A 22,151-nucleotide genomic window follows, 5' to 3' on the forward strand; every position below is an offset into this window, starting at 1 on the left:
TGTGTTTTTCTCTCTCTCTCTCTTTACCCCATAAAACACAAAGCCATAGTTTGCCTTTACTATGTGACAGTTCTACTTACAGATTATGTATGTCAACAGCCACCATCATGTGTGGTGAAATTTGAAGAAAGTTTTGAATCCCTGCTAAGGGGACACACACAGGAGAAACCTCAACTTACACACTAAGGAGAGTCAGAAAAGGCATGGCCACATACAGGGAGCCACGGGTGGTTGTTCTCTTTTCCCTTTGGTGTTTCTGTAAAGGAAAATCACAAAACATCTGAAGAAGACATAGATCCTAGAAGCATGCTATGTAGGAGAGAATTTGAAACATGAGGAATACAGAAATGAATGTTAGACCTGAATATTTCAACTTGTGACATTTTGCAGATAATTTTTTTTTAATTCTGCATTTGTAGCAATGATTGTGACTTATTAATTTGCATCACTAAAAAATGTTCATTTTTTTACCAGCAATGAAGGCAGCCTTTGTATATAATGATATCTATGTGTAGGCCAGGGGTTTTATACTGGTGGATTTTGGAAAGACCATTTGTCTGATTTAGCTAAAAGCAACTGGACTCTGTCTTTCTGAAACCTAGCATAATGTGAGGAATGCCAATTTAAGCCCATTTCATTCTCCACAGTGTTCTTCTAGGAGCTAAGATAATGAAATATGTTCCATTTGAGCCTCCCTACAGAACAAAACAATCTAGCCAGATTGTAAATTAAGTAATGTATTATAAATTATGTAGCATGCAATGCCAAAATGAGGCATGGCCACCACACATAATTAACCTGGAGTAAACACTAAGTGCATCGACAATCTCAATTCAGAAACTTTAGGGGCCAGAGATGAGAGGAAGAGGTTTTTTTTAAGTATATTTTTATAGTTCAAATTCATGTGTTGAACCTGAAAATTTGCATCCTATTGTCTAAAGACAATTAATAGTTTACTAGAATATAAATTTCCTGGTGTTTTAATCTATCTTCTGAATTTCATAGCAGTTTTATAAAATATCTAATTAGTATATATCATAGTTTTTTTTAGTATGCCCCCCAAATTAGCAACTGAAGACAGAGCCCATCCTACAAATCTATCAATCTCATAGCAAATTTGAGAGGGTAACTAAGCCTTCAGAAGTTATGGCATACATCATAGCTCATGTTGATGTTTTCTTTCCTTTCCTGCCTCCTACCTTTCTTTCTACTTTCCTTCCTCCTGCCTTTCAAAATTCCATGATTAATTCTCACTCTGTCTTTAAAAACAAAAACAAAAACTTGCTGCTGTGTACTGGATTTTTTTTTTATATTCTTTCATCAAAAGATAATTTTTCATCTCCTGTAGACATTTTTGCTTTGCCAAAATGACTTTTTGCTAGGTTGTGGGCACAAGTAGTGTGTGTTATTTCACACTTAGCTGAAATGAATACATTGCTGACTTGTGGTAAAATTAGAAATTGTGTTCAACCATCAAAATTTCTGGTATTGCTTCTAGCACTAAACATCTTGAAAAAACTTGTTTCCCTGTTATCACTTTCCTATAACAAAATGAATGTAAACTAGTGTCTGAAAGGTTCCTTAATAATTGATGTGTTTGATTAGTTCACCTGGATTCATTGCCCCATCTTTTGAATTTCTATTACCATAAGGATAACTCTCACATGTTTCATTTAAGAAATGCATAATTATGTTGCCCCCAAATTATAACAACTCTATGCCCAATGACAGTTATTTAGTTTGATCCCTCTACTTTTTCTTTGTATTATTCTATAAGTAATTCAGTAGACTTCCCCCCCATTGTTGACTTTCATGTTATTTTTTAATTTATTTTGTATATATTGAATAAATATTGGTAAGAGAGGCAGATTGTAATTTCTAATTAAACTTTTTTATTAGATACCTCCAGTATGTAATAAATTAAAGATAAGGAAATTAATATTTAATTCCAAACTAACATTTAACTTTTGTAAATGTATTTCCTAGCATTAGATTGTTCTTTTCTCCTTAACTATTTGGATAAATGGGAAATGATGTCCAAAACTTGACTATAATCAAACCTGATTTTGAGACATTTAATAAAGAATAAGGGGAAGAATTTATTAAAATTCTGTCTTGCAATTACTGTGTTAATACATGATCAAGAGGCATATATAACTCATATGCTGGAGCGCCACTATTCACCTATGCTCATGCTTCGCAGTACAAGACTGAAACATATTTATAGCAACCTCCCTCCAGTATCAAGGGTAATAGATACGATAGACATAGCCCAATAGTGATCCCACTTCTCTTGAATTCTCAGTAGAAAAGATTTTGAAATGCTAGTGCTCCAGAGCAGCTTCAACACATTTTTCTCATTTAAAGAAAAAAAAAAAAGTCTACTAGTCACTATTAAGCCAGTGCAGTAAGTATAGAAAACACATTTTGACCTGCTCTCCTCTGCTCAGTCATTTCTGACTGACTTATTTTGGCTTTCTGACTACTCTGTTAGAATCCACCAATTAGCAGAATTTTTAATCTAATTACAATTATAAAAGAAAGAACTTGAACTTTTTACAAATGTTTTTAAGTCACACTGCAGACATTAACTGTGGATATTCTAAAATAGAAAACAGTTAAAAATTATGACATATAAAATTAATAGGTACTTTGTATTTCTTCCTAAGCCAAGTGATGAAAAGCTGCTCTCAAATTTGACACCCCTCTGAGTTAGAGTTATTTAGACATAGGAGGCTTTTCAATATTTGCAGGTATAAATCTGATCCATTAAAAAAAGTTAGGCTTGCACCCTTTTTCAAGAAAGTATTACATTATTAAATAGGTTCATGAATGCTCCTATCCAAAGAGTTAAGAATTTCCCTAATAACAATGAACATATACTGAAAAATATTACAGAGAACGTTCAATGCAATTATAAATCACGATAATAGTTACATTAAAAAATTAAGAGAACATTGTCTGGAAATGGTATACTCTACAGGAATGACTTCCCCACTCAGTTTCCGAGAAGAGAATCTCCATTAGTTTACCGTAGAGTCATAAGACATTAAAGACTCAACAAATATGATGCTACCTTATGATATTGTAAAATATGAATGGAAAGCTTACCTATGCCCTAATTTGGAAAATAATTTGCAACATTGGTGGATTCCAGCCAAAATAAAATATCTGTTTTGTAGTACCTCTATCATCTTAGCTAAAAGTTGTTGGTTTTCAAGAGAAGTCAGCCCTGAAAGATAAAACAAAATGACAGTAACAAAAAGATGAGCTAATAATTCAATGACTATTTTTTTTAATTAAAGGAATCTGAGTAAAAAAGAAAATTAGAATTTGTTGGATTGCCAGAAAGTTGTTAATATAACTTTAACTCTTGATCTTAAGTTTTATTAAGGAAGGGAAAATGAAGAGGAAGAGAGCAGCATATGTGACTACTAAATCTAGAATGTTTGTATTTGTTTCCCTTTCTGCCACACAAGGAAAAAAAAACATAAAAGACATTGTTACGCCTAGATATAACTAAGCATCATGTTAGAAGTTATAGCTTAGTGCTGTAATACTTTATTTCTTCAGCCATAGAATGGTCATCAGCACAATTGTCCATTGTGGTTTATTGCCTTTTCATGATACTTTGTAGTTTTGATCTAAGATTTCAAATGCATAGAAAAGGAGCAACACATCTACCACCAAATTGTGAGTACCTGACAATCAAAAACATCTCTGGATAGCTGAAATCAATAAACCATTTTATTTTTGAACTCAATGAAAATATGTCTATTTTTCAGGGCTCTAAAATTATAAATGTAATAGACAGCATATCACTTTTCTCATGAGTTGATATCAAATTCACAATAAGTGAGAAATGATCTCAATTTAAAAATACCAGAATAGAATGAGTCAAATCCAGGCAATTTTTTAAAAATTTAATTTGTGAGACTTACTATAAAAGTATCTTTGTTTTATCAAACCTGACTTTAATATGTGTATAAAACAAGGGCTATTTAAATTATTTTACTTTCATTTTATTTTAAATAAATACTGACTTGGGAGTTTTAATGCACTGGTGAAGTGATGGCCTGAATAAGAGCTCTCACTTTTTCAGTATTAAAAATGATCATCTACGGATGACCTATATGGAGGCTTATAATCACAATGGGTAACACTTCAACAAAAGAATCAATTTTAGGAGAAAATGTAGGGACAAATATAGGGTCTTTGTAAAATAGGAACCAAGTTGATCTTCTCAAGAACATTCTTTTAATCAGTGTGATAGAACATAAGAAACCAGAGTATAAATCAACATCTTCATGAGATTTTATTAATTTTGTCAGCCAACAAATATACATTTTGTAGAAATTATGTGCATAGAACTGTGCAGAGACTTAGGTGACTAAGGTCCTTGCCTTCAAGGGTAACAAGAAAGAGACAAACCTATTGTTCCAAATGGAAAGCATTTCTAAAAGTGCCCATGTCTCCCTACCCTTTATGACCCCATTTAAAAAGGAAGGGAAGCTAAGCATTGATGGGTTATAATATGAATGCCTGCAGACAGGCAAGTGGTATAGAGAGCGATGCTAATAAATTAATCAGAAGTCAAGATGAACAGAGAACTATAATGTGGCCTTGAGGAACATGATGCGGAATGTCTTCAGAAGGGGGAAAAAGTATTTGGAGAAAGGGAATAGCATGTTAGGGAAGGGAATAGAAAGGGAGTAGCATGTTATCCAAATGTCTAGTAAAATATCAATTCCTATTTCACCATTTTGGGATTGGCCTAATTTGACATAAAATTGAATTTAAAACTCCATTGTTATCTCAATATTTTGCTCATTTATTATGTATAGACAGACAGGCCACATCAGTTTTTTAAACCACGCTATATTGATTCTGATAGATTTTAAATTCTAAAGGACATTTTTGGTGATGAGGAAATGATTTCAATCTGCTGTCCAAAGTCAAGGCACAGAATTTCAAATTAGACATGGCAAGCCTAATATTGAGGACATGTACTTCCCCCCTTGAACTTGAACATATTTTCAAAGCTATCTGTGCAGAAAATAGGAAAAGTATTTATTTTAAAAAGGAAAAAGAGAGAGCAAAAATATGTTGAAATAATCAATGGCTGTACAATAATATAAAGAAATTGGATAGATTTGTCAGCATGTCAGTCAAAAATGAATTACAATTGTGCTAAAGAAATCAAGGTAAAAGGAATTTCTCTGGGGAAAAGTGGCATGCAAAATAAAAGCATTAGTGTGACATACAGTTTACAGAAACTCTCTTTGTGGAGATTAAAGTTTATGTTTGTTGACAGTACAACAGGAACATGTCACACAATATAGAAATGATCATGCCATAACCACTTCTTAGTTGATGGCTTGATTTTACATGCAGTGTTCGACATTAGATAGAATTCAACATGCATTTCCATCCACTGGCATTAGCTGGAGTAGCTGCCTGAATTCATAGATGCAATTATCTGAGACCAAAACATTTTCTGCCATGAGGTATTTTATGCCATCAAACGATAAGGGCCAGCCCTTTTGCTCATACACTAAAAACTACTTTAGGAAAAAATGAACAGAAATTGAGTTATATATATTTTATTTTATAGACATCATTTATATCCATCTCTGGAGTCTGACAAAAGCTACCTGCATTCTCAGAAAATTAAGACCCACTGTAAAAATTAATAATTGTATTACTAATAGCAGAATTAGTGGGAGCAATGAGTGTAACATGCATTTATTTGGTGCTCATTTTTTGTGAAGAGCACTTTTTGTGTTTCACCTCCTTTAATTCTCAGAGCATTGACAGCGCGGTGGTATGTCAATAATCTTTAAAGAGGAAATGAAACTTAGAAAGGCTAACTATACAAATGAATCGATACCCAGTGAACAGCAGATAAAGAAAGAGGATCCAGTTTCAAGAGGTCCAAGTCATTGTATACCAAAGATGTCGCAAGTTAAGGTATGATTCAGATAGTCACTACACTTTAAGTCATTTCTCTTGGGTAGTGTAGTATGTCTTATAAAAATCTGCAGAAAGAGATAAGCAATCTAACGGGAGTCCTAATTTTAATCAGTAAAGCAATGCAGATTTATTCTTTTGTGTAGCTTTCTATGGGGCTCTAGTTTCTTAATCATGTACATTTATGCTAATGGAACTATGAGTAGTATAGTTATAACCAATCTTAGGAAGTAGTAAAGTTTTTTACTACTCCATTCTCTGTATATTTTTAGTTACATCACCATGCTATCAGGGCTTACATTTCCAATATATATACTGCCATTTGCAGGAGTATTTACAAACCTTAGGTGTTTGGATAGTGGTATATTGGCAAAAGTTTAACAGCTGGCTCTCCAGAAAAAAAAAGGTATACATATATATGCCTATATAAGTTTATTATAAGTTTTAATAATATGTAGGGCCCAATTTACCAAAAACAAAAAAAAATGCAATACTCATTATTGTAAATTCCACATGGCCAATTGATTCTTGAAAATTCTTCCCCTGATTTTTGCCAAACTCTTTAACTAACTTATAACTACCTAACTGCTCTATCAAATGGTTGTAATCAATTGATTAATGTAGCAGCTCTGACTTGAGTATTGGTTTTCATTCTTACTTACATTAACGAGTAAGACAAAAAACATGTATTTTGGAACTTCAGTCACTAATGATGTAGGCAATTTCTTTACAGAATTGAATATTAGTTTTCAAACACTAAGGTAATATTTCCTCAGTTTTTTGTGTGCTATTAATAAGGTAATAGCCACAGATGTGACATACTTTGAAATTTGTCTGCATTATTAATATTTTATAATTACTTTCTTAAGTCTAAGTTGGGTTCAGCCAACTATCGCCCACAGGATAAATCTGGCCCACTTCCTACTTTATAAATAAAGTTTGCTTGTAACACTATCAAACCTATTTGTTCATATATTGCCTATATCTGCTTTCACAGTATAATAGCAGAGTTATTGTATGTAGCAGAGTTGCTACAAAGAATGTATAGTGTGTACAAAGCTTAAGTATTTACTGTCTAGCCCTGTAGAGAAAACATTTGCAGTAAAGAAATGTTAAATCAAGCCCTGATTTGTAGTGTTTACCAATTTATTATAGTGTATGCTACCAAGTAAACATGTACATTTTAAGCCCAGTAATATACCAGTAAAATGTTGTAATTAGGAAGTTGTAGGTTGAATTGTGTCCCCAAGGAAAGATATGTTGAAGTTCTAAAATTCCTGGTTCCTATGGATGTACCCTTTTTTGGAAGTAGGGTGTTTGCATTTAAAACAAGTCCATGCTAAATTAGGATGGGCCCTAAAATCTGATGACTCATGTTCCTATGAGGAGAGACAAACATGAAGACATAGAGGGAACACAGAGAAGAAGGCCCTGTGATGATGGAGGCAGAGACTAGTTATGCACCCACAAACCAAGGAACACAAGTTACCAATGGCCACTAGAATTTAGAAAAAGCAAGGAAGGAGTCTTCCCCTGAACTTTCACAGTGAGCATGAGAATAACTTGACTTTAGGCGGCTAGCCTCCAGAAATTATGGTAACTTTGTGGTAATTTGTTATGGCCATTCTCAGACACTAATACAGAAGTGCGAATTTTGAGTATTTACTATCTTTGTTTTTCATAGAATCAACTTTATTGTACATTTATATAGCTCAATTATTAATGATGGCTTTGTTCAAGAAAAATTTCATGAAATTTCTGAAAATTTAACAAAATCAGGGGCCAGCTTGGGTCTGTTTCAGTACATCATTCTTTAAAGACAAACAAACAAACAAACAAACAAACAAACAAACAAACAAACAGTAATGGCAAAGCTACATCCTCCTCTGGGGTAGAGAGTAGATTCAGAGCCTAGGTTTGTTTACATCTTTCCATGTTTCCAGAAAGCTAGTTTATAAAAGTGGGACACAGTATAGAGAGATTTCAGGAAATGAATGAGTTAAATCTTGCTGTTGAAACTTTAGCAAAAGTTAAGATCCAAAAATATTTGATTTGCCTGAAATGAACTTAAGAGAGCTCAAGTCCTGGGCCTGATGGATGAGATTTGATTTTGAAATCCTCCTGATAGTGTTGCCTCAACTTCTGATGTATGCTTTGTTCCAGTCAAGACTGGAACAGTCCAGTCCAGTCAGTTACTGTATGGGACTGAACGATGGGTGTGAGTATCAGTTGGCTCAGTCTTGAACGGCAAAATGAAGCAGAAGAAATGAGGTGGGGTCCATTATCAGCCTTCACTTACAAAATAAAAAGAAGCTTAGAAATTTCTAATATAAATTATTCATTGCGTAATTATATTATGTATTTCCAAGTCATGTTTTCTCCAAATTGTGGCTCAGTATCCTGCATCTTAGTAACTTATATTTCATATGTCCATATGTTATGACTTAATTTTAGTAGTACTGTTTTTTTTTAAATTAATGCTTATTTTTGAGAGACAGAGAGAGACAGAGAGAGAGAGAGAGAGAGGGAGAATGAGCTGGGGAGGGACAGAGAGAATGGGAGACACAGAATCTGAAGCAGGCTCCAGACTCTGAACTGTCAGCACAGAGCCTGACGTGGGTCTTGAACTCACAGACCGTGAGATCATGACCTGAGCTGAAGTTGGTCACTTAACCAACTGAGCCACCCAGGTGCCCCAGTAGTACTGTGTGTTGCAACTGTCCCCTCCTATGCCAAAGTAATGTACATTCTGTGTCTTATTATAGTAAGCCTGAAAAGTCAGCTGCTAAACATTTAGTAATGGGAGGATATGTTTACTAATAGGATCACGTTAACCATAAAAATGCATTAGATCTGAAGGTCAGTTGAGTAAAAATTAAAGTTCTTTATTATTAATTAAAGGATGCAAGACCTTCCTCTCACCTTTGTGTCCCTTTCCATGCAGTAGTGAGAGAAGTTGATATTTGCTGACTGTACATTCGTCTGACAGATTTCTGGTTTCTTTCTTACTCCACAAGGTCAAGAGCACTATTTCATATTCTGCCAGCAGTCATGGGGAATTCAAATCTATGGTTTATCTCCTTATAGGAAAGCCCTTTGGTATACTAAGTATTTGGACACTCATCCTTTTTCTCCATTCCTGTACTTAACCAAAATTATTATGTGTTCATTGTCATCATCTTCCAGGTTGTCCTCCCAGCTTAGTTTGAACATTTATTGAAACACTTGCGGTTGCATAAATGTTACCTATAACAGACAGTCTGCACTGTCTTCAAAATGAGAGACCCCTGTCTTGTGCTGTATGTTGATCTTCTTGTTGTTCATTAATAGCAGTAGGAAAGCCCTAGATATTAGGACCAAGTTAGTCAGAAATACTTGGTATGAAATTATATCCCCTGTAAACATTGTGATGCACAAAATGAAAATGCTCTATCTCCTGAGGTAAATAAAAGTATATACCTTATACTTAACATTTGACAATGTGATGTTAACTTGAAAATTAATAAGAAAAGTGCTAATTGGAGAAACAAAAACAATATACTCTGCCAACAAGTTGCACAGTCAAACCGTGATCTGGAAAATGAAGCTGAGAAAGACATCATTTTCCAGAATTGTTAACTGGATATCACAGACCACTTGAAAAGTTGCTGAATAAAATGATTAGGGAAAAGTCCAGTCACGTATTTTTTGTCTATTTTTAAGCCAAAGTAGGAATAAAAGTGATGGTACTTTTATATCATGGAGAACTTGTGTTACTGTGTTTTTTATAGACTGAAATTCAATAATGGTATTTAAGGGAGAGCATCAAATTTGTTTCCATGGTTTAATTTCCATTAATTTGAGGATTTATAGAAGTAAATAAATGGGAAATTATGTACATACACAAACACATACATACAAACACATACCCATTTTCACCCTTGGCTCTGAAGATATATTTTAATCAACTCTGTCAGGTCTATATTCTGCTCATGTTTGGAGTGTACTATCCATTCAATGTGCTGGTCATGACCTACAGGCCCTTTCCCATTGTTTTCCTCATGTGGAGGGAGCTCAGAGGAAGGAAAGCTGCTACTGAATGAAGCTTATACTCGTGTCCTTTGACATATGTTCCCCTTTGGCAGAAGAAGCTATCTTCAATGTGGAATGAAGGGTTTTAGAAAATAATATTTAAATTTCTCTAAGTGGGTACTAAAATACTCATGACTCTTGGGGTCTATGTTCAAATTAGATTATTAAAAACTAGCATGGTACTCCTAGTACCTTATCCAAGAGAAATGAAAACACATGTCAACAAAATCTTGTACAAAGATATTCGTAGTAGCTTTACTCATGAAAGCCAAAATTTGTAAACAATACTTCTGTCTAACTATAGTATTTTTATACAATGAAATACTACTTGGGAATAAAAAAGGAACAGATTATATGGGTTAACTTCCGAAACATTATGTGAAGGAATTCAGACCTAAAATGCTATGTATTTTATGTTTCCATTACTACAAAGTTATAACACAAGCAGAGCAAATCTCTGGTAATGGAAATCACAAGAATGGTTACTTTATCTGTTTCTTTTTTTTATTATTGAGTTGTAGGAGTTTCTTCTTTATTTTTCATATTAAAATTTCACATATATCTCTTAGCAGATGAATGATTTCTAAACAGTGTCTCCCATTCCATAATTTACCTTTTTATTCTGTCGATTGTTCCCTCCTCTATTCAAGAGCAGTTTATTTTGATTTAGCCCTGCTTGTCTATGTTTGCATTAGTTGCCTGTGTTTTGGTGTCGTATCAAAGAAATCCCTGTAAAGACAAATGAAGCTTTTTCCCCTGTTTCCTTTGAGGAATTTTACAGTTTAAGGTCATACATTTAGATCTTCTATCCATTTTGAATTGATTTTTGTATATAGTGTAAGGTAGGGGAAAATTCCTTTTTTTTAAGTATGTGGATATCCAGTTTTCCAAATCACTTGTTGACAAGACCAGCATTTCTCCATTCTGTGTTCTTGGCATCTTTGTCAAAGATCTGCTGATCATAATGTGTTGAGTTACTTCTGGGCCTTCTATCCTATTCCATTCATCTGTATGTCTGTCTTTATGTCATTACCATACTACTTTAATCACTGTAGCTTTGTAATATGTCTTGAAATCAGAAAGTGCAATGCTTTGTTCTTTCTTCTCAAGATTACCTTGGTTATTCTGGAACATTTGTGGTTACACATAAATTTTAGAATTTTTAAAAAATTTTTTTAACATTATTTATTACTGAGAAACAGAGACAGAGCATGAGCATGGGAGAGACCGAGAGAGAGGGAGACACAGAATCCGAAGCAGGCTCCAAGCTCTGAGCTGTCAGCACTGAGCCCAACGTGGGGCTCAAACCCACAAACCATGAGATCATGACCTGAGCCAAAGTTGGATGCTTAATCAATTGAGCCATCCAGGCACCCCAGGATTTTAAAAATTTATGTAAACTATGCCATTGGGATTTTGATGAGAATAACATTGAGTCTGTAGGTTGCTTTCTGTAGTATGGACATTTTAGCAATATTAATTCTTCTAATATATGAACATGGGATGTCTTTTGATTTATTTGTGTCTCCTTTCTTTCATGGTCTTATGGTTTTCAATGTATAGTGTTTTACCTCCTTGGTTAAGTTTATTACTAAGTATTTTATTATTTTTTATGCTATCATAAAACAGATTATTTTATTAATATTATTTTAAGATGGTTCATTGTTAATGTTAGAAACACAATTGAATTTTGTATTCTGATTTTGTATCCTCTACCTTTACTGAATTTATTAGTTCTAACAGGCTTGTGTGAGTGTGTGTGTGTGCGTGTGTGTGTGTAGACTCTTTATGTTTTTCTATATATAAGATTATGTCATCTTAAAACAAATATAAATTTATTTCTTCCTTTTTTATTTGGTTTCCTTTTATTTTTTTTTCTTGCCTAACTTCCCTGGATAGGCAAAAGATTTGAACAGATGTTCTCCAAAGAAGGCAAATGGCCAGCAGGTATATAAAAAGATGCTCAAAATAATTAATAATTAGTCAGGGAAATGCAAGTCTAAGTTATAATGAGATATCACTTCACAGTTGGTAGTATGGCTATTATAAAAAAAAAACAATAAGTGTTGGCAAAAAATGTGAAGACATGTACATTGTGTACGCTTGTATACTCTTGGTGGGAATATAAAATAGTGCAACACCTATGAAAAACAGTGTGGAGACACACCTAAAAATTTAAAATAAAACTTTACCACAGGATCCAGAAATATCACTTCTGGATATATATCCAAAAAAATTGAAATCAGGACCTTGAAGAGATATCGATACCACCATCTACATTGCAATATTAGGCATAATAGCTAAGGTATAAAAACAACTCTTTATTCACAGATGAATGGATAAACGAAGTGTAGTAATACATAAAAGGGAATGTTAGCCTTAAAAAAGAAGTAAATACTGCCACTTGTGACAACATGGATGAACCTAGATGACATTTGTCACAGAAGGACAAATACTACATGATTCCACTTATGTGAAGTACCTGCTATAACCAAACCCACTGAAGCAGAGAATACAGTGGTAGTTTCCAGGGGCCAAATGAGGGTGGGTAGTTGCTTTCAACAGCTATAAAGTTTTAGTTATATTAAATGAATAAATTCTAGATATCTGCTCTACATGATAGTGCCTGTAGCTAAACAATATGGTATTTTGCACTTTCAAAATTGTTGAGAGAGTATATCTTAGGTTAAATGTTCTTATTACAAAACAAAACAAAACAAAAAGGGACACAAGGAAACTCTGGGAAGTGTAGGATATGTCTCCTCCTTTGATTGTGGTGATGGTCTTATGGGCAGTTGCGTATGTTCAAACATCAAATCATGCACATTATGAGCCATTCTTTGTATATCAGTTTTACCTCTGTAAACTTTAAAAAAATTAAAAAATTAAAAATTAACAAAAAACAGTGGTTGGTTTGAGTAAGTGGAGGAGACTGACTGGGAAAGAGCATGAGGTATCTTATTAGGATGACAGGACTGCTGTATATCTTGAGTGGCATGTAGTTTACTAAATGTATATATTGGTTAAAACTGATTGAGCTGTATTCTTAAGGTTTATGAATTTATTCTGTGTAAATTATACCTAAATAAAAAATAACCAAGTGCTTTAGACAAAATAATGACTTATTAAAAGCTAATTTTTAGTCATCGTAATTTGTCTTCCTCTAATTCCTTTTTTTAATAGCATAATCCCATCTACTGTATCATTTTATCTGGTGGTTAAGACGTCATGAGCATTATCTCTATATTTATGCAAGAAACTATCTTAAAAGAGCCAGATATGATTGTTTATATCATACATTTGTAACAGAACTAGAGATTAAATTATAATTCCTAGATCTCTGATTTACACTTTAAACTGAATCTGCTAAAATGTATATACTTCATGTACGAGTAAACAGTAGGAATGTACAGAAGTGCTCTTTATAAATGATTCTTTTTTTTAAAAAAATTAATGTTTATTTTTGAGAGAGAGAGAGAGAGAGACAACGCACAAGCAGGAGAGGGGCAGAGAGAGAGGGAGACCCAAAATCTGAAGCAGGCTACCGGCTCCAAGCTGTCAGTCCAGAGCCCCAACGCAGGGCTTGAACCCACAAACCATGAGATCGCTACCTCAGCCAAAGTCAGACGCTTAGCTGATTGAACAACCCAGGTGCCCCTAGAAGTGCTCCTTCGGTCTGACTCAATCCACATCTCTTCTTTGTTAAAACTTTGAGAACAAATGCAGCAGTGTCAAAAAAGGTTAATTTAATTTATATTCTGCTCAAGGTCTGTACATTAATTTAATGTCTGAAGAAATTTTATTGAGTAAAAGTATGCAAAATTCCCTATGCTAAGTCTTGAATGATCACAGCAACAAAGTTCAGTGGATTAGTGGTGACTAACAATTTATTACCTGCCTTTTGGAAAGAATATCATTCTTTTTAATTACTTGAATCAAAATCCCATATATGTTTAATTTTTATGTGTTTATTAATTCTAGTTGAAATGTAATTCTAGGGGGGCGCCTGGGTAGCTCAGTCTGTTAAGTGTCCGACTTCAGCTTAGGTCGCGATCTCGCGGTGAATTCAAGCCCCGCGTCGGGCTCTGGGCTGATGGCTCAGAGCCTGGGCCCTGCTTCCGATTCTGTGTCTCCCTCTCTCTCTGCCCCTCCCCCGTTCATGCTCTGTCTCTCTCTGTCTCAGAAATAAATAAACGTTAAAAAAAAAAAAAGAAATGCCACTCTAGGAAATATATAATACATACAAGACCCGTCCAAGGTATCCAATCTCAGATAAAAATCTTGAATATATATTCTGATGCATAGCAGACGAGCTCATAAATGGCTGTTTCTGCAACATAATAAATATAATACTTGCACACAAAGATGAAGATATATAAATGCTGTGTGTTTTCTTTTTTTTTTTTTTCATACAAAAAGTTAGCTCTAATAATGTTGGTCAAAGGCATTAGGTTAAAAAATCTAAAGAAAAATATGCACTTACATTTCAGTAGCTATTTGTTCTATACACCATTATTTAAATTGAATATTAAAAAAAATAATATTTATTTTTGACAGAGACAGAGCATGATCTGCAGAGGGGCAGAGAGAGAGGGAGACACAGAATCCAAAGCAGGCTCTAGGCTCTGAGCTGTCAGAACAGAGCCTGATGTGGGCCTTGAACTCATAAACAGTGAGATCATAACCTGAGCCAAAGTCGAAGCTTAACCCAATTGAGCCACCTAGGTGCCCCGATTTAAATTGAATCTTAAAGAGCCATTTGCTTGTTGAGATGTGTTGGCTACAAACCATTTAACTGATTGTCTTGTGTCAATTTGTCATTTTTTGTGTTTTTAAAAACTAATGTGTTGCATGTTCCATGTGAATTAGGAAGTCGACTTCTTTACGTATACTGTCTTTCTTCTTACAACTGTCCAATAATTTTAGTACATTCCACTATTTCACATAAGAAATTGAGGGTTTAAAAAGTTGCCATTTACTGCAAGTTAAACAGATGGTAAGCTGAAGGATTGGGATTTATATCTAAGCGGTTTGATCTCAGAGCCCTTGTCTAGAAGTGCTATTTTATACTTTTCCTGAGAAGAAACATTGTATATACCTAGAAAAGTAGGAAGTATTTCCTGGGATAATCTTTTTCCATCACACCTATTTTAAAAGAAGTCACCAGTTAGCACATTTCACTCTGACTCCTAAAATACCATGAACCCTGATATTTTTCTGGTCAGGATTTGTTTCAATACATGTCTGTAATAAGAAGCACAAATTTAAATGCTGACCTGGGCTTGATAAGTAATTAATAGCAGTAAGCAGGCCAGAGCACATATATGAAGTGATGTCGCTATGGAGATGTACCCATGCACAGGATACATCCACTCCCTTAGTCACTTTTGTTAATTCAGAGACTGGCAGCAACCACTCAAAATGGGTAATATGATTAGTGATATTAAGCATCTTTTCATATCTGTTGACCATCTATCTGTAGGCCTTCTTCAGGAAAAACATGTCTGTTCAAGTTCTGTCCATTTTTAAGTAGATTATTTGTTTTTTGGTGTTGAGTTGTATAAGTTCTTTATACATTTTGGACATTAACCCCTTATCAGATATATCATTCACAAGCATCTTCTCCTGTTCAATAGATTGCCTTCTCATTTTGTTCATGATTTCTTTGTGCAGAAGTTTTTGTTTTGTTTTGTTTTGTTTTGATGTAGTGTCAATAATTTTTTTTTTTGCTTTTGTTTCCATTGCCTTAGGAAATGTATCTAGAAAAATGTATCTATGGCCAATGTCAGAGAGATTACTGCCTATGTTTTCTTCCAGGAGTTTTATGGTTTCAGGTCTCACATTTAGGTCTGTAATCCATTTTGTACTTATTTTTTTGTGTATGGTATAAGAAAGTACTTCATTTTCATTCTTGCATGTAGCTGTCTAGCTTTCCCAGCACCATTTATTGAAGAGACTGTCTTCTCCTTGTTGTATATTTTTTCCTTCTTTCTTAAAGATTAACTGACATGTAAGTGTAGGTTTATTTCTGGGTTCTCTTTTCTGTTCCATTAATTTATGTGTCTATTTTTGTGCCGGTACCAATATGTTTTGATTAGTACAGCTTTGTAGTATATCTTGAAATATGGGGTTGTGTTACTTCTAGATTTTTGTTCTTTCTCAAGATTGCTTTGGGTCTTTTGTGGTTCCATATAAATTTTAGGATTATTTGTTCTGTCCTGTGATAAATGCTGTTGGTATTTTGAATTTTTTTTTTCAACGTTTTTTATTTATTTTTGGGACAGAGAGAGACAGAGCATGAATGGGGGAGGGGCAGAGAGAGAGGGAGACACAGAATCGGAAACAGGCTCCAGGCTCTGAGCCATCAGCCCAGAGCCTGACGCGGGGCTCGAACTCACGGACCGCGAGATCGTGACCTGGCTGAAGTCGGACGCTTAACCGACTGCGCCACCCAGGCGCCCCAAATGCTGTTGGTATTTTGATAGAAAGTGCATTAAACCTATAAATTGCTTTGGGTAATATGGACATTTTATTTTATTTCATTGGACGTTTTAATAATATTATTTCTTCCAGTCCATGAGCATGGAATGTCTTTCCATTTGTGTTGTCTTCAATTTCTTTCATCAGTGTTTTATAGTTTTCATAGTTCAGGTGTTTAATCTCCCTAGTTACATTTACTACTAGGTATTTTATTATTTTTTGTCCCATTTTAAATGAGATTGTTTTCTTAATTTCTCTTTTTGATATTTAATTATTTGTATCTAGAAATGCAATATATTTTGGGGCTCCTGAGTGGCTCAGTCAGTTAAGCGTCCCACCTTGGCTCAGGTCATGATCTCATGGTTCATGAGTGCAAGCCCTGCACCAGACTCTGTGCTGACAGGTCAGAGCCTGGATCCTGGTCCAGATTCTATGTCTCCCTCTCTCTCTTCCCCTCTTCCACTTATTCTCTGTCTCTCAAAGATAAATAAACATTTAAAAAAAAGAAATACAACATATTTCTGTATATTTTTTTTATCATTTGACTTTATTGAATTACTTTATTAGTTCTAGCAGTTTTTTGGTGGAGTCTTTACCACAATGAGATAGCACCTTGCACCTGTAAGAATAGGGAGAATTAAAAAAAACCCACAAACCCAACAAAACAAAACAAAACAAAACAAAACAAAACAAAACAAAACAAAAAAACCAAAACAAGACATAACGAGTGTTAGCAAGGGTATAGAGAAAAGAGAACCCTTGTGCACTGCTGGTGGGAATGTAAATTAGTGCAGCCACTATGGCAAACAGTCTGTAGGTTCCTCAAACAATTAAAAATAGAAATACTGTAGTAATCAACTAATTCCATTACTGGTTATTTACACAGAGAAAATAAAAGCACTAATTCAAAAAGATATATATATCCCTGCATTTGTTCCAGCATTATTTACAGTAGTAAAGATACGGAAATAACTTGTGTTCATTGATATATGAATGAATAAAGAAGATGTGATACATCTCAAGAAGATGTGATGTGAATATTACTTAGTCATAAAAAAAAAAAACGAGATCTTGGCTTTTGCAGCAACATGGATGGACCTAGAGGGCATAATGTTAGGTGAAATAAGTCAGAGAAAGTTAAATACCATATGATTTAACTCGTGTTTGGGATCTAAGAAACAAAAGAGACAAACAGACAAAGAAACAAGACACAAAAACCATACTCTGGTGGTTGCCAGAGGGGAGGTGGATGAGTAGTTGGGTGAAATAGATAAACGGAAATTCAAGTTATAAAATAAATAAGTCATCAGGATGAAAAGTACAGCATAGTGAATATAGTCAATAAGATTGTAACAGTGCTGTTTGGTGAAAGCTGGGATCTGCATTTATCCTCCCAAGCACCGAGTAGTGTACAAGAATTGTTGAATCATTATGTTGTACACCTGATACCAATGTAACATGCTAGTTACATTTCAATTAACAAAGAATGGATGAAGTAAAGGAACTATTGGCTTGCATACAGGAAATCCAGAGGTAATGTGGGATTTTGAATTGATTTATTTTCAGGACTCTTTTCTTTTTCTTCATCCAATACCCATAGCTTTATTTTCCTTTTGTAGGGCTTTATCTTCAAGATGGTAACAAGATAGCTTCAGCCATTCCAAGCCTCATAATCATGAATACATAGCATCCAAAAGAAAGGACAGGGATGGTTTGGGAAGTTCACAGAAGATTTAGGAGAAATAAACTTTTCCAGAAGTCCCAGAAAATGACTCCTAAGATCTCATTAGTCCATATTTGGTCACAGATCCTTGAAGAAACACATTTATGGGTAAAAAAAAAAAAAAAGGAAAATTCAGAAATTGCGAGAGAGTCACTTTTTCTGGAGTTAAAAAAGTCATGTGCAGTTGTGGGGTGTCTGGGTGGCTCAGTCTGTTGAGTATCCAACTCTTGATTTTGGGTCAGGTCATGATCTCATAGTCGTGTGTCGGGCTCTGTGCTGACAGTATGAAGCCTACTTGGGATCCTCTCTCTCTCTCTCTCTCTCTCTCTCTCTCTCTCAAATAAGTAAACATTAAAAAAAGTTATGTGCACTTGTACATCTGAACCAATATAGTTCTATCAGGAAAGAGAGAGGAGGGAATGGATGCTGGTCCATGGTATCTCCTATACCCTTACTCAGGCCCAGCCAATTATTATTCTTAAGGACTCAGGGGTAAGATATTTTGGTTTCCTTTTCCAATAAAAACTGCAAATTTTAATGTTTTGAGAATTACTTCTATGTTTAAAAATAAATGTACAGACAAAGAAATGGCATCTTCAAATCAGGTACAGCCTAACAGCCACAGTGATATCTGCTCTCGATTGTATTCTAAAATTGGGTGGTATTAACCCCAGATTGTTGAGAACCACAAAACTATGAAGAGGCATTGTTCAATGAAACATATTTGATCCATAGGATTTCCAAGGCAGGGATTCTCAGGAAGACCAGAAATGGAGCTGAGTCAGTACGTGGGGACAATGACCAGAAAGACGTAGAAAGAAGGAGGTAATGTGGGGCAAAGTGACAATATCAACAATGATTTTTTTCCTAGAATGATTTGAAATAGGTTGTTTTCCCCCACTTGCCAGCATCTTTCTGAATTTAATGTAAATCCATAAAAAGTCCTGTAGAAACTGAAATCAATTCTTATGTCATTAGTCATTATCCCAAATCAGTTTAACAATCCACAATTCCAATGACCCATATTATTACCACTAGTCTTACTACCCTGCTTCCATCATTTACTGAGCTCTTACTATCTTCCAGACACTGTCCTAAGTTTAACACATATTGACTCATAAATCTTGTGAGAAGATCATTTTTCTCATTTTACAGATGACAGCACATAAGTTCAGAGAAGTCAAATGACTTTCTAAGGTCAGAGGCCTGGAAAGTAATAGGGTTGGAATTTAGTTCCAAATCTGCTGGACTTCAAAACATTGATATTTTATTACTAGCTATTTTGCCTTACCTGCCCTTATCCCCACAACTACTACCATGTAGGAAATGAGCACGATCCTACCATACTATTTGAGATGAACTCATGTTATTAGCATAACCATAAATTCCACCTTCTTGGGAAAAAAATAGTGTATCTTTAAAAAAAAGTATAGCTAGATAAACCACATTATTTTATTTCAACTTAAACACATATACCATGCATGCATGCCTGCTTTATACCTTATCTTTTTTCTCCATACTTACCTTTGCCTTGATTAATCTACTTTAGGATTAACGTGTTAACTGAGTGGTTGAACAGACATGTGTTAAGGGTCCAGTTATTTCTAAGACTGAATTCTGATTTTTCAGTCCTTATTTATATATTTCTAATATGTATTTATATATTTATATCTATCTCTATATATATCTATCTCTCTCTATATATATATATATATTTATATATCTAATATTTATATATTTCTCTTTCTTGTTGCCCAGAGATCTAAGGCATCTTTATACCTATTTTTCCCTTTCTACCTTTAAACAAAGGTATAAATGGGGGCAGCGGGAAGTGTCAAGAGTTTAAAACATTTATTAGTTTCAGGGGATTCAAGGTTAATGGTGAAATGTAGGTAAAATACCTGGATTTGGGGTGTGTGTGTGTGTGTGTGTGTGTTGTATTGACTCACATTTGATGTTTTGCTAATAGTGTGTGAAAAATTCTGCTTTCTTCTTCATTTTCTGTATGTTTGAGATAAGTGTGAGAAAGGATTACATTCTAGTTAGTCCTTGAAATTAGAACATATTTTCCGCATCTTTACATCTTCAACCATTCAGCAAAGTGTCTTTGTAGACTTTGACCAAACATTTGTGGGATGGTTGGATTTGTTATACTTCAAACTATGTGAGGTTATTATTAAAAATTAAAAGTATAAACTGTGATATCAGTCGATCCCTAACCACATGTTCTTCTGAAATCTATTCCAAAAACGTATGCATTCTTTTTTCTTCAGTGTTTTTTGGGGGTGAAATAGTACAGTGGAAGCTAAGAGTTATTTTTGATGTTGGAAAAGAAAGCCTCACCCTGTAAGCAAGCCATCCAGAGAATCTTTAATGAAAGCAAAATAAACCACCTCATCCTGGGCTCTCAGCATCATGACTCTTGGTGACTTAGGATTCCTTCACAATCAAGTACAAATAAGTCTGTGTCTTTAAAAAATAAAGCTCATCTTTTATGTGAGACAGTTTATAGTTTATCAAAAAGCTACAATAAAGTGCTTAATAAATCATGCTACATCCAACCCAGGGATAAGAAAGCACAACTGTCTAAAATAAAATACATAAGGAATATAGGAAAACCATATAATTATTATTATGATACTCAGAGTCCTTATGAATTAATCAGAAAATATTTATTAATTGTGTGCCAAGTTTAGGGGCACCTGGTGGCTCAGTCAGTTGAGCAACAGGCTCTTGGTTTCGGCTCAGGTTATGAACTTGTGGTTTGTGAGTTCGAGTCCCGCAGTGGGCTCTGTGCTGACAGTGTGGAGCCTGCTTAGAATTTTCTCTGTCTCCCTCTCTGTCTCTGCCCTCCCCTGCTCCTCCCTCTGTCTCTTTCTCAAAATAAATAAACTTAAAAACTTGAAAAAAATAATTTTCTACCAAGTTTAAAGTAATAAAGGAATAATAATAATAATAATAATAATAGTCTTTTTTAAATGAATGTGCAAGGCCTGGCTACTAGGAAGTTAATTGTAAATCTTAGTATTAAACCAGTTTTAACTTTTTGTTATGATTTTGTAAGAAACACATCAACATTGCAAAACCAAATGAATTTGTCTTAAGGTAAAGGGTAGTCCTTGTAGGAGGATTATAGACTCAACAGAAATGAATCCCACCTTGTGCTTTTTTCAGCAGATGTTCACTGTCCCACTTTCTATCATTCTGGTTGCACCATTTCCTGTACCATCTTTATCAGACTTCCAGAAGGAAGCTCTAAAAAGTATTTCAGAGACTGGAACTCCAATAGTAAGGTAACAAAGGGTGTCACATTCTGACCTAATGCCTCTAATTGATTGATTGATTAGGTCAGACACAGAGTTGCTATGGGACTGGCAGGCTGTCGTTCAAATGGCCCCTTGGTTCCTTACATGGCCTAGAAGAATCGAATCATGTTTTACAATTGCTCCTCCAACTGCAAGCAAAGACATGAAGAAGTTAGCAGTATGGTGGCCTTCGATCAGCAGTGAAAGTCATATCTGACAGTGATTCCTTCATTTAGAATATTGTTTGTGTCATAGAGGGCAGGGGGCCAAGGGAGTAAAGGTTACTAGGGTAGAGAGAAGCTTAGCAGAACAACGCATTTCTGTTTTTATCCTTTGCTGAGAGAATATCTCTTTAGTCTCTATGGACAGAGAAATAGAACCGCTTTATCAATTAGGAGGCATTTAGAATATCAGCTGCCAGGTACTTGTGTTTGTGTGTGTGAGCACACACTAAGCATTTGAAGTGGGCCTTGTGGACTACTCCAGGGAACAAGTATGAGACAGAAGAATTTGTTTTGGCTTTGCAGTTAAACAGACAGACCCAGCTTATCCACTTATTAGTTCTGTGATTTGAGACAAGTCACCATAAGAATATTAGTGTC

At 34.6% G+C, this 22,151-nt stretch overlaps 1 protein-coding gene and 1 long non-coding RNA gene across 16 annotated transcripts in view; one reads left to right on the plus strand and one right to left on the minus strand.

Moving 5' to 3' along the window:
- Window positions 1–22,151, plus strand: part of TENM2 (teneurin transmembrane protein 2) — a 1,977,383-nt gene that overhangs the window by 53,208 nt on the left and 1,902,024 nt on the right. The window lies entirely within an intron of this gene.
- On the minus strand, window positions 24–21,753 carry LOC131507731 (uncharacterized). The gene is made up of 3 exons (XR_009259664.1): window positions 21,403–21,753; window positions 3,112–3,232; window positions 24–256 (listed from the first exon to the last, which is right to left on the minus strand). It is a non-coding gene; the product is annotated as an uncharacterized LOC131507731 (long non-coding RNA).

This window comes from Neofelis nebulosa, chromosome 1, assembly GCF_028018385.1.
Source record: "Neofelis nebulosa isolate mNeoNeb1 chromosome 1, mNeoNeb1.pri, whole genome shotgun sequence".
In the NCBI taxonomy this organism is placed as follows: Eukaryota; Metazoa; Chordata; class Mammalia; order Carnivora; family Felidae; genus Neofelis; species Neofelis nebulosa.